This window comes from Chelonia mydas, chromosome 9 (assembly GCF_015237465.2).
Source record: "Chelonia mydas isolate rCheMyd1 chromosome 9, rCheMyd1.pri.v2, whole genome shotgun sequence".
Taxonomy (NCBI): Eukaryota; Metazoa; Chordata; order Testudines; family Cheloniidae; genus Chelonia; species Chelonia mydas.
The window spans coordinates 15,017,858-15,034,359 of record NC_057855.1 but is presented as its reverse complement, the minus strand read 5'-3'; the positions used below and the strand labels follow the sequence as shown (position 1 = coordinate 15,034,359).

General features: G+C 43.0%; 1 protein-coding gene across 1 annotated transcript in view; it reads left to right on the top strand.

Annotated features, from left to right (window-relative positions):
- The window catches only part of ECT2 (epithelial cell transforming 2), a 137,049-nt gene that overhangs the window by 33,463 nt on the left and 87,084 nt on the right, over positions 1-16,502 (top strand). The gene's annotated exons all lie outside the window — the stretch shown is intronic.

The following is a 16,502-nucleotide window of genomic DNA, read 5'->3' as shown; positions in this document are numbered from 1 at the left end:
TGTCTGCAAAGCACTACAGGTAACTCAGCACTTTCTACCTACTTAATGATACCTCGATGTGTGTGTCTGCTTTTTAAAGAGGTCAACTGCATCTTTTTTTTTTTTCTTCACATGCTTCTGTATATACAGAGATTTAGGTGTAAATTATAATATCTCTGTACCAATATTGCTCACATCAATATAAACTAAAATAGCAATCTTGAGCTGTGCTTGGCAGGATGCCACATCTGGAATGTCATCATGGTGACGGCTGCGTCAGCCAACCCTTTCTCTGACTTAGTTTAAACGTACATGATTAAATTAATCCCTGATGCAATTCCAGTGTAGTTTCACCTGGCATGAACTTGGCCTGCAAATCTCCTTGGCAAATGTCTTCCTTACGTTTTATAAGATTGTCTGTCTTAAGTAATTTTTAATAACCAATATAAAAGTTTTTCAATTCAGTGCAAGCTGAAAACTTGTATAAGGCGCTTATTCAGACTTCCATGAAATCCAAACAACATATAGTACAATTTCAAAAGCCCATGAGAGAGGAGTTCTTATGTTGTCTTTGCTTTGCCTCTTTGGGTTTAAATTTAACAGACTCTTACTGAGCTATACTCCTAATAAAACTGTAATATTCTCCCCCTCTCACTCTCACATCTATGTAGGCAGACAGCATCATCTCCAAACAGCCCTCATGGATTCTTACATTGTTTCTGCTCTTTGCTAGGGCCATGGATTTGGAGTTAGGGGACCTGAGACTTTGTTCCCAGCCTAGATCTTTCCTATCTTCTCCGTGAGAGGATCTGTTCTGTCCTCCCCATCTTAAAACTCTTCTTTAGGTGTCTCCGTTCCTGTCCAGCTTGAGGTGCCTTCTGAATATAGTGCCAAATTTGTATAGCCGCAGAAGAGGGAGCTGCATTGTACTCTGACTCTGGCAATATCAACAGAATTGTTAGCTGTGTTCTAATTCTAGAGTCTCTGGTCACCAGCAAGGCTCAGATAGAGTAGTTTATAGAAGGTTGGGTGGGGGAGGTACTGGTCTTAGGGGCACACTTGTGGTATGCTGTTGGTGAAATCTGGTTCTTTTCAAATGCAAAAAAAAGGTCAAAAGTATTAAAAGGCTGGAATAAATCAACTCCATTCTTGGTCATGCTGCTTTAGCCCTACTGGTTCCTCCACTTCAGTTCAATATTGGTGATGCACAGTGCAGAAGGAACTCAGCCTGATTTTCAGATACCAGACTCTGCTTGTAGTGCTGGCAGGTAGAAAAAAATCTTGTCTTGACTTGCCAACTGAGGAAGTCTTATAAAATCACTGAATAAATATGGAAGATCTGAATTTAATCTTTTACACAACCACTTCTGACCTACAGGAAAGACATGAATGTGTGGAGTGGAGGGGAGGCATTGCCCTCTACTGAAAACTAAATTTACTGTACAATGGTGTGGTGATGATTACACATGTGCACCTGAGAATTAAAGAGGCTAATGTAGAGAGTAGGAAGAAGCATGTGACCCAGCCGATGCTAGAAAAAGTAGCCCTATAGGAGGCAGAGGATTGGCTGAGGGAAGGATGTTCTCTGTAAGGGTGAAGCTTACCCTGGGTACTGAGGCAAGTTTCATCCTTAGAGGATCTTCCCTTAGTAGTAAGATAGCCTTTAGCATGGTTAGAACTCTTTCTGCCTGTGAGGAAGAGCAGTTCTTGGCTGCCATAGACCTTGAGAAGGTTCGCTTCAGATAACAGTGTTTGCTTCATTGCTATTTAAGACTGGGCTGCTGTGAAGCATTAATTATATGTAGTGTTGTAGCCATGTTGGCCCCAGGATACTTGAGAGACCAGGTGGATGAGATAATATCTTTTAATATCTGTCCAGACGTGAGGAAGAGCGCTGTATAAGCCCAAAAGCTTGTCTCTTGCAAGCAGAAGTTGGCCAAATAAAAGAGATTACCGCACCCACCTTGTCTCTGTAAAACATTAATGGTTTTTCTTTTTGCTTTGACTTAGTTTTCCTGTGTAAGCAAGCCCTGACTTTATAGTGCTGGCAGTAGGACTCCTCCACGTGGACACTTTAGTCAGAAATAAAAGTGACTTTACTCCAGAGTAGGTATTCTGGAATAAAGTAATTTTTATTCCAGAATAGTATCCCCCTAAGGGAGTTATACCAGCGTAGCTATCATGGAATTACTATTTGACAATAGCTATGCTGTTTAATTTCTCCATGTAGACAAGCTCTTAAGCCTAGTCTACACTTAAATCTTAGATTGACATAGCTACAGTGCTCAAGGGTCTGAAATATCCCACTCCTGAGCCCTGTAGCTATGCCAACCTAACCTCTGGTGTAGATATATCTGTGACAGAAGGATGCTTCTGTTGATCGAGCTACTGTTGCTCTGGAAGGTGGCCTACAGAGATAGGGGGGGAAAAAAATCTTTTCGTCACTGTAGGCTGTGTCTATGATTTGAGGTTATGCTGGTCTAGCTATGGTGCTGTAACTGTTTCTATAGTCCCCATAGTGTAGACATGGCCTTAGCCTGAAAAGGCCTCCCTTATCTGAAATATCCACAAATGATTATAGTTTACAGCTGATGCTTTTTGCTTTAAGTATGTGTGGGATGGTGTTTTGGGTCTGATATCGGTGCTGCCTTCCATCATTCTGCTGCTAATGTGTAAGCCTGGAAAGAATCAAGGTCCTTCTCCCGTAGCTGTATAGACTCTGTAATACTAACAAAAGTAAAAAGTAGTAAATACTCTCTCTGTCTTCTAACACAAATAGAACCTTGAATATATACAAGGAGGAGACCTAGTACATACAGCAGTGTGCTCTTTGATCATCACACAATTTAAGAAGCTTTGATGCTATTTGGTGACTCCACTCTACTATGTACGTGCATTATTATGGTAGCATCCACATGCTCCATTCAGGACTGGAGCCCCACTATGTGCCTGGAGGGCTTGCAGTCTAAGGCCAGGAGCCTGTAACCCCTTATGTGCAGGTAGACTGCTGAGCCTGCATGAACCCCATTGAAGTCAATACAGATCTGCAATGGTGCAGCAGATCACACCTGCAAGAAGCTCCAGGACTGATGACAAACACATGACTAATAAACATGTAACTTTACTCTGACCTGTGCAGTAACTAGCTTTTAAAAAGCCTTTACACCTGCTCCTCTTCTCACAGAAGAAACTTATTATGCAAATTCAAGAGCAGGGATAAGAGCAGGAAATAAAAGGGGAATTTGACATCTTGCATCAGCCTGATCTTATTCCTCCTAGACCTGCCTGCTGACAAGTCTTCCTGTACTTTTGTCAGATGTTAGTATGAAAGAGGCTGTTATGGGTACAGCCTCATTCTGACACCATTTGACTTCATTTCCTAGACCTGCCTTTCTACCCTCCTGTGTGAAATTAATTTTAGCAAAACCTTTAGTGAATTAAATGGCTCCACAAGTGTTCTGTTGGCTCAAATCATGTTTAAAATCCACAGTCAGCTTGATTTATATTGAAAAGAGGCACTAGGACAGGCCAATTATCCCCTCTTTTTTTTTTTTTTTTTTATTTGCCTTCTTGTGCATTGAGCCTTTGGCTACTAGAATTAAATTGGAAAACACAATTAAGAGAATAACTGTAGCAAACTTACAAAGAAATATCATTCTGTGCTGACAGTATTATTCTTCATATTGCTAATCCTCTGCAGATCTATCTGTGCTATTAGATTTGATAGATGCAGGTTTCTTTCTCAAGATACCAAATTAATTGGAAAGAGTAAATCATATGCCCAGCTTCAGAAGGAGAAAAAGGGGAGATGTGGCCAGATAGGAAAATAATGTGAGATTTTTTTTTTCCAAATGAACGTAGTTTGAACCTAAAATACAGCAGCACAAAGAAGCTTCATAATGTGTGGCTATCCTGAGTTGGAAACTATAGTGTAGAGGGCTATAGAAATGCCTATAAATAAGGTTGCAATCTGTGATGAAAAGTTCATGAAATTAGAATTACTGCTGATTTTTTGGGTCAAACTCAAAGCAAGGCTGACTGAGAGCATTCGAGGTCAGAACTGAATTATTTACACATCCCTAACCAGACTGGCTGTCCCTTGATACCTTTTATTTAAGGTTCCCTAAGTGGCTGATGCATTTAGCCAGTTGGAACCTCTTTCTATGCATCTTTAAAATTCAGAAGGAGAGTGGCATTAGTGAAGGTCCCCTCCTGCAAACCTCAGGGAAATCAGATAGGGGTTTGCTGTGCAAAGCTCCTTTGCTCTCCATTCCCAAGTTAGTTATTTAAAAACTAAGGAAATTCTCACACAAAACTTTTTGTTTAAATTAAGTTGGAAAGCTAGGAAATGCAGAGTTTTCAAACAAGGCATCCAAACTACTGACTTTGCCCCTGTAGTGATGGTCTGAGAATCAAACTCATACTACCTTATCTATAACCATTGGCTTTTTACTTTTATCAGTGACCCTAAAAAACTAGAATGCTTTAATCTTAATAGCACAGTGCCTATTGTCCTTTATCATCCGAGTAAACAGTAAAGAATCTTACAAAGAAATAGATAAAGATTAAACAAATCTAGTGAAGTCTGTCAGTCCCCACCCTTTCATTAAAGACCTACAGAAGTACTCAACACCTTGCAGGTTTGAGCCCTGTGATTCTGTGTTGCAGCACAAAACATCTCCATATAGAAAACCTACTCCTAGAGCATGGAAACACAGCACTTACATGGAAAGAACAAAGTCACATTTGGGACAGGAGGCATGTATGAATATGATAAACTATAGAACCAAGGTCTGTGGTGCTCATTTTCAATACCTTATGCACAAAGAGTGGCCCAGGATAGATGGGGATGGCCGAGTTTTGTTCAGGCCCTAAGTGACATCCAATAATACAGGAAGGATTTGGATTCTGATGTGTGAAGAAAGGAATATGACAGGCTGGCATCTCCATGAGGCAAAATGTAAACTAGAACCAAACATCCTAACTACAAGTGCAACTGTAACACAACATTTCCTGCATTTCTAACCTTTTAATTGTAGTGTTATGGATGGGCAATAAGTATATTTTCAGACCACTGATGTGCCTGCTACCTCAATTTCAGTGTTAAAGTTTTTCTTATGGGCATACTTTTACAGGCTTGCATTCAACATGGAAAGAAGAGCTCCAAGTTGTTCTTTATCTGTAGTATTTTCTCTTATTTTTGATTTACTTGAAAACAACTTGTTTTCTGCAATACTGGCAACAATTGAGATGTTTCACCAATAATCTTTACCAGAATGCAGAGACTCGACACAGAGCTGGGTGTAACTCCCCACAGTGGTTTGTTTATTAATCCTGATTACTCATGCTGTCATTGAGAAAACATGAGTAAAACTAACTTAGACTTGGGAAACTGAAACTTAACGCTATATTAACAAATATTCTTTTGCTTAATAGAAAAGAGGCCAGGTCCTCAGCTGGTTCAAATAAGCATAGCTCCCCTGACTGCAGTAAATCTATACTGACTTACACCAGCTGGGAATCTGACCCAAGACTTGTAAACTTTTTTGATTAATGAGAAGCTGCCATGTCATTCCCTGGTCAACTTTCAGAGCGATATTTTGGTTCTGGCAACACCAAAGATCACGGGTTATCGCAAGTTAAAAAGAAGTCGGTGTATTTCTCTTACCTACTGTCCTAATCCTAGATCTGTGAACATTGTCAAGCACATTAATACCCAAAGTTCACTGAACTAACATGGCTCATTTCTATTTAAATTCTCACAGCATGTGTAATAACATGGTTGGCAGTGTTAAAGCAAGACTAGTAGTTTGGGCATGCAACTCGGAGTCAGGGCTTCTGTTTCTTCCCCCACCTCCACCCCCCCACCCCATTTCTATAATGGATGGCTTACCAAAGATCCCTATATGAGTCAAGGTCTGAAAGTTTTGGCCTTAACCTCCCTGTGCTTCAGTTTACCTACCTCAAAGGTTGTAAGAGACTCTCTGGGAACTGATCCTGCCTCTCTCTCTCTCTCTGGCATAGTGTGCTAACTACAAAGCCACCTCCATGGTGGCAAACTTAACACATAACTACCAAAATACTTGCTTGAATAAGAAATATTGACCCTAATGTGAACTGTAACTTTTTGCGCATAAACCATATATTTTCAATTGAATGAGTGTGGTTTTATGTCTGTGAGGCTAGTAAGCCCAGTTCTGCACTCTTTCACAGCCCTAACAAAGTCTACACTCCCATTGTTTTCTGAGGGAGTTTTCTTTTCCTGGTGAGTACTACAAAACTTGGCACCAGTTCAGGGAACAGTTATCAGGAAATTAGATGCTACCTGAGACTGTGGAATTCCCCATCCCAGTAGCTGAAGGAGCAACAGTTGAGTTAATCAAATACAAAGGTGAACACCACCTCTGCTGGTGTAGATAGGGTAGCTCTAGGTCCTAGAGGCAGCATAGCCTAGTTGGAAGGAGCACTGGACTGGAACTGTGGAAATGTGGGTTCTGTTTGTGGCTCTGGCCTGCTAGGTGATCCTGGGCAAGTCACTTCACTTCTCTGTGCCTCAGTTTCCCCATCTGTAAAATGGAGAAAATGTTACTGCCCTTCTCTGTAAGGTTTCAGAGTAGCAGCCGTGTTAGTCTGTATTCGCAAAAAGAAAGAGGACTAGTGGCACCTTAGAGACTAACCAATTTATTTGAGCATAAGCTTTCGTGAGTTACAGCTCACTTCATCGGATGCATAAAAATGGAAAATGCAGTGAGGATATTTTTGTACACACAGATCGTGAAAAAATGGGTGTTTACCACTACAAAAGGTTTTCTCTCCCCCCACCCCACTCTCCTGCTGGTAATAGCTTATCTAAAGTGATCACTCTCCTTACAATGTGTATGATAATCAAGGTGGGCCAGTTCCAGCACAAATCCAGGTATTCTCTCCCCCCACCCCACTCTCCTGCTGTAAGGCTCTTTAATATTTACTGATGAAAAGTGCTATAACAGTTAGGTAGTTATTATGAAAGTTAGTGGATCTATGCTGGTTTATATCAGCTAAGGATCTGGCCCAAAGATTTTGCATTATAGTAACTGTTGCATTTACAAGCTCTTTTCCCTCTGTCAGATGCTTATCTTCCTGCATAGCAAAGGTCTCAAGGTTATTGAAACTTGATACAGACACTTTGGAGGGGGGTGATTAGCTATTAATAGGAAGAATACCATTTAGTTTAGCTTAAAATGTTACTAGTCTGAAAAGTGACTATAAAAATATATTTGCAGATCCTTTTAGCTAATAGGTCTCAATGATTTCTGTATCAAATGTACTTCATTTACACATAAAAAGTTCTTTCCAGCTTCCAGCTCTGCAAACTCATGCTTGGGTGTTTGAATCAAGATGGATTCCATTCATCATCACCAATGATAAACTGACATCTGTGTAATCCCATTGTCTTCAGCTGATTGGCATTTAATAAACAATGTTTGGTGATGCATACCGAGGAAGAGAATCCAACAACGTTGGCTCTGCATGGCTAACAGATTTAAAAAAATCATTAAACATTTAGTTTTCTCACTAAAGTCAGCAGATACACAGGGGTACAAGTCTGACTAGCAAGAAGGTGCCATTTCCCCATAGTCTTTGTCTTAAGAACAGCCATACTAGGTCAGACCAAAGGTTCGTCTAGTCCAGTATCCTGTCTTCTGACAGTGGCCAATGCCAGGTGCTCCCGGGGGAATGAACAGATAATCATCAAGTGATCCATCCCCTGTCACCCATTCCCAGAGTCTTAGGGTAGAATCACAGTAAAGTGACATCAAAAAGAAGTTTTGAATCAAAATGTTGGTGTTAAAGAAAAGACCAAAAGGAGAAGGGATGGGGGTAGGGCTGTGTATGTTACAAAGCCTAATGCAAACAAATGTTTTCTTTCATGTAGATTTAAATAGTCCCTAGGAGACCCAAACATACAAGAATTGTGCTAGCACATGAGAACCAGAGAGTGACACTAGAACAGAAGCCCTGAGTCTGATAGTTCCTTCTGACCTTAAAGTCTGTGAGTCTGAGTCATCTGAGGTGTGATACAGTGCATTAATCCACACCAGAGGGGTGTGAATTCTAGTGTGCACTAGCACTTGAAACAGAACTACATAAACACACACAAGGGAACTTTTTGTGCACACCAGCAGGGTCCATGCAGGACAGCTTGTGTGAAACATGCTAGTGCACACTAGAATTCACATCTTGCTAGTGCAGACTAATGCATCATGTAGACAAGCCCTCTGTTAATCTTAATGAAGTTATTCCAGATCTGTACTACTATATCAGTAAGACTTGGCTCTATATACATTTTATTCCTTTTGTGGTTATTGTTGTTAACGTTAGATAACTAGTAACTTAATTTTTTTAAAATATATTCTTCCCCACATCGGCTATTGGTTTCCTGCTTCTTGCATTTCACCCCTTCCCTTCGACAGTGCAACTAAACTGGTCACTTCACATTGTGGGTCCTGTCTCTGATCTTGCCTACTCTAGGTACATAGGGGATAAATCCACAGAAATACGTGGAACAATCCTGCTCCGCTTCTGTGACTATAGAAGCTGAGCTAGGAGACCCAGCATGGGTATAGCGTGGTGTTGTGGATGTTGTGCCATTATGTAGATCTACTTCTCATTCTTCCTGAAAGCAGATCAGGAAAGTAAGCAAGCACATGTGGAAGCCTTCAAGACTTCAGCACGATCTAGGAGCATGACTTGCTCTTGTTCACACAAGATGACCAAACCATATTTTAAACCTGTTGGTACCATGATGTAATCAGATCCTGCAACACGGTATCTCTATAACATAGATGAGACATAAGAGTGCAGTGGGAGGTAGGAAGAAGCATATAATGAAGTCAGGTTTCAGAGTAGCAGCCGTGTTAGTCTGTATTTGCAAAAAGAAAAGGAGTACTTGTGGCACCTTAGAGACTCATCAACTCCATGCAGATTTCTTCAGAAGACTCCAATGGCTTTCTGCAGAGATGAACTGACTGATTTTGAGTGGCTGCAGCAGAAGTCTGGTTATTATTTCTGCTTAATAAACTCCATAATTAGTCTCTTCTCTGTGTAAAGAACATAATCATTCCAGACAGCAGATGCATAAGGAGGCAATGTCACTTTGGCTTGCAGTCAACAAACATTTGAAATATCCCAGCATTCATTCTTAGCTACTATCTGATTTAACTCTAAAAATACAGCATCACATGCTGTATGTAGGACTGTCTTGCAGGCCAAACATCTATTACAGAGGACTGAACTGTCAAATTAGACTCTTGTGCTTGCAACCAACTCTAGGTCCCTCCTGCCTACAATACAAACCAAATTATTATTTTATAATATTTGTTATCCTCATAAGCAAGGGAGAAAACTCCATGGTAGTACAAATGTGTTTTCCTGTGTGTGTATAAAACCCTAGGAAAACACATTTGTACCCCTGCTATGGAGTTTTTTCCCCTGCTTATGTGGACAAAACATGTTATAAAATGGATTATATAATATAAACATAGTTTACTGTAGACCAGGGCCAAAGGCTGGGCATGTCTATAGCTTTGGGCCTGTTCCTACTTTGGCTTGATACACGTTTCAACCAGGCTCAAAAATGATTGTCAGCCATGGTTCTGTGCTTGATGACCTTTCTCCAGCATAGTGGTACTATTATGGACAGGGATATTTTTAAACCATCATGGTACCCCTAGGCTGTCTTTACTTTGAGCTTTTTCTTAAGATGTCCCCATATCTCACTATACCCATTGCAGCTCTCTCAGCAATAGCAATGATGACAGTGCTAGTATAGACAGCAGAGTGTCTTCGAAATGCAGCTCAGAGCAAGTCTCCATGACACGGGTGGTAAAAACACAATGGCCTCTAGCCCCTTCTCTGTAGTGAGAAACCTTTACTATTGGGCCAGTAAAAAGTAAAGAATAACAACACTTGGCTCTTCTTTACCACTTTCCATCCATCAGCCTCAAAGTGTTTCACAAAGGAGGGTAGATATCATCATTCTCATTCATTGTAATTTACAGACTGGCCCTTTTAGGGAGCTGCGTTCCCCCAGAGGGGCTCTAGGGGGAATTCTGTCTCAGAAGCCACAATGGATATGCCTGCATAGCCAGAACAAACCTGTGGCAGCAAGTATCAGGACCTGGGCCAGCAGACTCAGGCTTATGCTACAGGGCTATAAATAGATGTGTAAACATTCCAGCTTGGCCTGTGAAACCCATCCCCTCCCTGGCTTCGGAGCCCAAGCTGGACCCTCTACAGGGCTATATTTTAGTGCCATAACGTGAGCCTAGGGCTCCGGCTGGAGGTGCGGGCTCTGGGGTGAGGCTGGGGATGAGGGATTTGGGGTGTAGGAGGGTGCTCCAGGCTGGGACCAAGGGGTTCAGAGTTTGGGAGGGGGCTCCAGACTGGGGCAGAGGGCTGGGGTGCGGGAGAGGGATCAGGGCAGGGGTTTGGGGCATAGGAGGGGGTCAGGGGTGCAGGCTCCAGGTGGCCTTTACCTGAAGCACCTCCTAGAAGCAGCGGCAAGTCCCCTCTCCGGCTTCTATGCGGAGGTGTGGCCAGGCGGCTCTGCGCACTGCCCTGTCCACAGGCTCCTCCCCTGCAGCTCCCATTAGCTGCAGTTCCCAGTCAATGGGAGCTTTGGGGTGGCGCTTGGGGCGGGAGCAGCGCCCCTAAGCATAGGAGCTGGAGGAGGGACATGCTGCTGCTTCTGGGAGCCTCGGCATACATGTGCGGAGTGGCCTCCGACCCTGCTCCCTGGCAGGAGCTCAAGGGCCGGTTTAAACTGGCTGGAGGGCTGGATATGGACCCCAGGCTGTAGTTTGCCCACCCCTGGTGTAGCAATGAACCCAGTATCTCCTCCCAGTACACTAGGGGAGTACAGTTAGGGTACCACATCCCTCTCCCACTCATCTGGGATGATTTGCAAACATGAGGAAGAAGCATTTCTTAGAGCACAGAGATTGCTGTTGTGCCCTCCACCCACTTAGGCATCATTGTTAGAGACAGACACAGCAGACCATTAAAGCTAGATTCTGCAAATGAAACCATCGAGATATATCTTTGCCCCTGCATAGCCCCATTGTTTACTAGCTAGAGCACTGGACTACGATTGAGGAAACTTGGGTTCTAGTCCTGGCTCTGCTTCTGGGTGACCTTGGGCAAGTCACTTCCTCCTTCTGTGCCTTAGTTTCCCCATCTGTACAATAGAGGTAATAATCCTGACCTCTGATCCACTGATGAAAAGTGCTATCTAAGAGCTAGGTATTATTATTCATTTGGAGGATCTAGCCCTAAATTTGCTCATTCCTGTTTTGGTCCTGGGAAATAGCCTTCCCTCGGCAATAAAGAAATGCAGGGATGCCTGCAGCGAACAAAAGGTGAGACTCGAACACATGCACCTCCCCCGTCAATTGGTCTGCAAGGTCAGAATCCAAACCCACCGCAACTAGCTCTCCTGAAAAAGAATCTTGTGGTATGCAAAACACAGCAGGTGTGTCCAGTTGTGAGTGGGAGAGGATAGGGCTGTGGGTCTCTCACAGCACAAAGACAGTGGATTAGCATGGATTCCAGTGAAGCATTTGGGAGTCAGGAAGTAGACTGAGCTGACCTGCATATAAATAATTCAGTTCCTGTAAGCACACTTTCATTTTTGTACTATTGTCTTTTTAAAAACATCTTTTCTTCATTTAAGGCAAAAACACCCCATCGGGAGTTTTAATTCATCACTTGCTTTCCAGTGTGCCCTCTGCTGGCAATTCATTGAACTTTTTTTTAAAATTAAAAGCCTGGGATCACCTATTGCAACAGAACTACAGATTTAAGAGTAAAATACCTTTTTTCCTGTCCAATAAACTCTGAATTCCACACCTAAACTGCACTAAGTATCATGCAGAAGTCATGATACCTTCAAATGTCTCAACACAATGGAAGCATTGTAGTTGGGTCATTCTAGACTTAAAATGTCCCAGGTTTGATACAATTTCAAAATGAGCTACACAAGGATGTCAACTTCTGCAGAATAAAGTAGCTCATCAGGAGTTAGGGTGGAGATTTTTTTTTTAGACTAGTTTACCTAAAGCAGAATGTTGGAAAACATTTTAAGATGCTCTGAGGGAATGATTACATTTGCATTTGGCGTGACACTTGTGACTAAAAGATGTTAATGATGCTACAATATTAATGAAAAGAAACAAATGCAATGGGACTTGTGCCAGAGCAACGATGAAATTTTAAACCATCAGATATTTGTGCCAGAGAGTTGTGTGAAAGTTTTGGGGGGTCTCGTGCTGTTTTATAGGCAAAGCTCAGTTTGCAGAGTTATTTCCTCTGGACACATGTGCTGTTATAGCTGGTATTGTAGATGTATTGTGGCTTTCCCTGCAGAGCACAGAGCTGGCTTTGCACTCTCTCCACAAGAATCTCTGCCATGAGGGTGTTTCCTGGCAGGGGAAATGGGGCTGGGCCATATTGGGCTACAACAGTCTGCTGCCATGGGCATTTCTCAGGTGCTCAATGGCAGCTGTGACCACTCTTATCATGCTGTGCATAAGTCCTGCTGTCAGCCTGTTTTCCTCCTGTCTGGATCCACCTGGTGTATCTTGTCTTACACTTCAACTGCAAGCTCTTTGGGGGAAGGACCATCTTTTCATTTCATATAGCACCTAATCCAATAGGGCTCTGAGTGGGCCTCTAAGGGCCACCACAATATAAATAAGGCCCATAGGGGCCTGAATGATCTGTGGCAGTTCCAACATACAGGAGCTGGTTCAATCAGCCCTCTACTTCCTCCCTTAGTCCCTGATTTGGGCTCTGCACTGATGGAGGGATGAATAGCAACCGTAGTTGTCACTGTTCCCTCCACAAAAGTTCCACACGGCAGCCCAGAAATAATGGGAGTGGCCAACGTGGAGGATTTGGAGCTGCTGTGGCATGTTCCCCCTCCGACATGGCTCAAATATTGAGAGTGCTTTTAAGGGCTGACAGTGGCTGCTCACAGTCATTACACAGTGCACTCTCCTTGCTCAGTGAGAGCCCCAGGACCCAGCCATGGGCTTGGAGCAAGCGGAAGCACTGAAATGCATCAGCTATGGCAGTATTGATGGGCCCGCGGAGAGCATAAAAGCAAGTCCTCTTACCCACATGGCCAAAGATCCACAGAATTTGGATCAGTGTTCTATAGATCTCCGGGGCAATGTAGACATAGCCTAAGTCAGACTTTTCAAGCCATATTTGGCTCCTGCTGCTTTAAAATGTTGTGGATTTATTTTTATTTCTAGTCTTCTCCCTGCACCCTTTCTTCTTTATAAATCCCACAAGAATGGAGTTCTGTGGCAGGACGGCCTAGCTGGAAGCAATGACAAAATAGCACAGCAGGACACTTTCAAAGTAATGCCATCAACACCATTAAAAAAAAATCAGAGTAAAAGGGAAAGAGAGGACAGGAGTTCAGAAATTAAACAAGAAGTGGAAGGTAGAAAGAATGTGGATGGAGAAGGATCTAAAAGTTCAACCATCTAGAAGCCAGCTCAGTAAATAATAATAATTATACATATAAAATACTTGCCATAAAGAAAATCCCTGTACGTTAGTGAAAAAATCTCTTTGAGTGAAGAACACAGCAGGTGTCTATCTTCAGGCAGCATGACAACAATGGTGCAGGGGTCAACTATTGCTCATCCAGAACAGATGAAATTGATATTTATCATTTGATAGAACAGAAATCAAGGAAGACAAGGTCATTGTAGCAGAACATTTTCACAGGATCAAGGTTTCCTGCGTTGAAAACAAATATTCTGGCTGTGACTCAGCATTTCTGAAGCAACCTTGTGGCCTCCGAAACAGTCTCATTCCATTGACTTCTTCTAAGTGAAAACATGACACAAATTCAAGGCAGCATGTCACACCTCTGAAAAACAACATTTTTTCACCCTCAGGGCACGGGTGAGGGAAAACTCCCTAAACACACAGGACCAATCCTCAAAGGTCTTTTAGGCGTTGTACGGCTGAGCATTGCAACACCTAACCCTTAGGTATCCTACTGCCTAGTTAGGGTGGCCACTCATGCATCCTCAGAATACCAGACATTCCAGTACTTCTGGGAATGGTGTGGGCCCGCCTTTGCTGGCATGACCTCCCATACCTATGAGGGCATGCCAACTGGGGTGAAGCAGTGTGCTTTTCAAAATGGCATCCCCCCACCTGTGATACCAGTCAGAAACCACATCCAGTTTTGTCTCAGTACTGGATAGGGGACAAACCATTTAAAAACTGGAATGTGGTTTAAAACCAGACAAATGGCCTGCCTGCACTTAGTGAATCCTCAGTCTTGAGCATGGCACCCAGGCTCCCCATACAATACACAGGGAGAATTAGATGCCTAAGAAAAAGCTGAGCTGTGAAAGCTAGCTAGCAGTGAAATTCTGGGAAGGGAGCAGGGAGAAGAGAGAAGCCTAAGCAGTTCTCTTGATGCACCTGGCTGATGTCACCCATCTCTTGTCCTCCCTCCACTCAGGATCCTCAGATGTGAAACCGTATTCTGGAATTAAGCTGTTGACCTGATTTAGGTACTTAGGTAGCCCATGGCTGATACCTCTCTCATGCTTACTCTTCATTTCCCCATGCACTTAGCTGTCTCCTGTGCAGGCACTGCACTGTCCTCCCCGCACATTCAACCCTTCAGCTGCAGGGAGTGATGGGTAACAGGCGTTAAGAATGCTCAGAGCATGCCTACAAGATCTGGCCTTGCTGGGGAGATAGATGTTCCCCTGCCTAGTTTGAGAATCCTGCATTGGTGCCCCCAGGGCTTCAGCTTGAGGTAGGACTCTGAGTAGCTTGGTAGTTGTAGGGCGGTATCAACGCTTAAAAACTTTTGTGAATACTGACCAGCAAAAACTTATGTGCCTAGGGGACTTAGGTGTTTACAAGGTTAGGTGGCAGCTCTGCAGTGTTTTTTGAAAATGAGTGGTGTCTAGAAGACTTAGGCACCTTCTAAATACAGTACTTTAGGGCTCTGGATCACACTATATTGTCCTCTGTCACTAGGAGTTGTTTTGCATACACAATATGGTCATGAAAAAAGATGCACAACAAATACATTTTGATCTATTTATTGATTGTTTGTGTATCACACTTGCATCACACCTGCAAATTAAATCTTACGACCTCTTTTCCCCGGCAGTGGGAAAGAAGCAGAAACTGGTCATGCATAAGATATTACATGCACCCACACCAAGTATGTTGTTCTTTTGGTTTTGAACATCTTCACAAATACAAGCATACAAACCCAACTGGGCTTTAACTATATTTTGTTACTTGCGCAATTTAGCAGCTTAAAAGGATTTTAACCAAGTTAACCCACTATTTTCTCATTAGCTTTTTTTTTTTAAGCGATGCAAGTCAGACAATCTTGGTGACTTTTTTAGTAAAAGATGGGTGGGGATACAAAAAAGGTCCAAACACTAATTTGGAAAACAAAGTCTAGGACAATATTTGGGAATTCAGGAATAGTCAGTACCCCCCTCTGGAAATCGGGGCACTTTCACATGTTTGTACTTGGACACCCAAAATCACTCGTCACTTGCCCGCTCCCTGCCCAGGCTCAGCTTCTGGGGACAGGAACTGACTCTGAGCATGGCGGGGGGCTCCGGCGCACTTGGCTGCTGCCCCAGAAGCTTAGCTTGGGCAGGGGGCAGCCTGCTGCTGCCGCAGCCAGGCACTGTCCCAGTCAGCCGCTGTGCTGCACCGGGCACATCCCTGGCAGCGTGGCTGGAAGAGGAGAGGCTCTGGTCCCGCCCCTTCCTCTCTCCATCCCAGGCTGGCTGCTGGGGGCACTTGACCCTACTGGAGGGTCACCTGACCCTTTGTGCCCCTCCCACGCATCACCCTTGCCTGGTTAGTGAAAGCAGGACCTAACTACTAATGGTTCTATTAGGTGAACTTCTCTTTGGTTTCCCAGTGAACAGTTAAGTCCTAGACTGGTGCTTTCATGGTCACCAGAAACATTCTCCTCTCTCTATGGATGAGGAGACCTAATTTGTGTAGGGGAAAAAAGCTACCTTCAAAAAGTAGTTAATAGTATTGGTCTATTTTACCAAAAATTCAGCAGGTTACTTAGCATGACTTCTAAAAGAAGTTTAAATGTTTTAGATAAATATAAAAATTTGAAATATATAGGATTAAGTCCAGTATCTGTACAAGGTAACAATGTGCTAAAAGCTCCAACTCTCACTGAAATGAATAAGGGTTGAAGAAGCTCAATACTTCCCAGGATTTAGGCCTGTCCAAATGCAGCTCTTCAAAAAATGTGGAGTCATTGGAGTAAATCAATGTATTGTAACACGGATTTTCCTTAATCTCTTCCAGGCAAGAACCAGATTTGCCTCACAGTACATATTGGGCCAAGTTGGACTCTCAGCTGAGTTAGACTGGTGTCAGTGCAGTTACTCCAGTTTAACTCAGAAGAGAATATAACCTGTAAACTTCGATCATGGGAAAAACTAGAG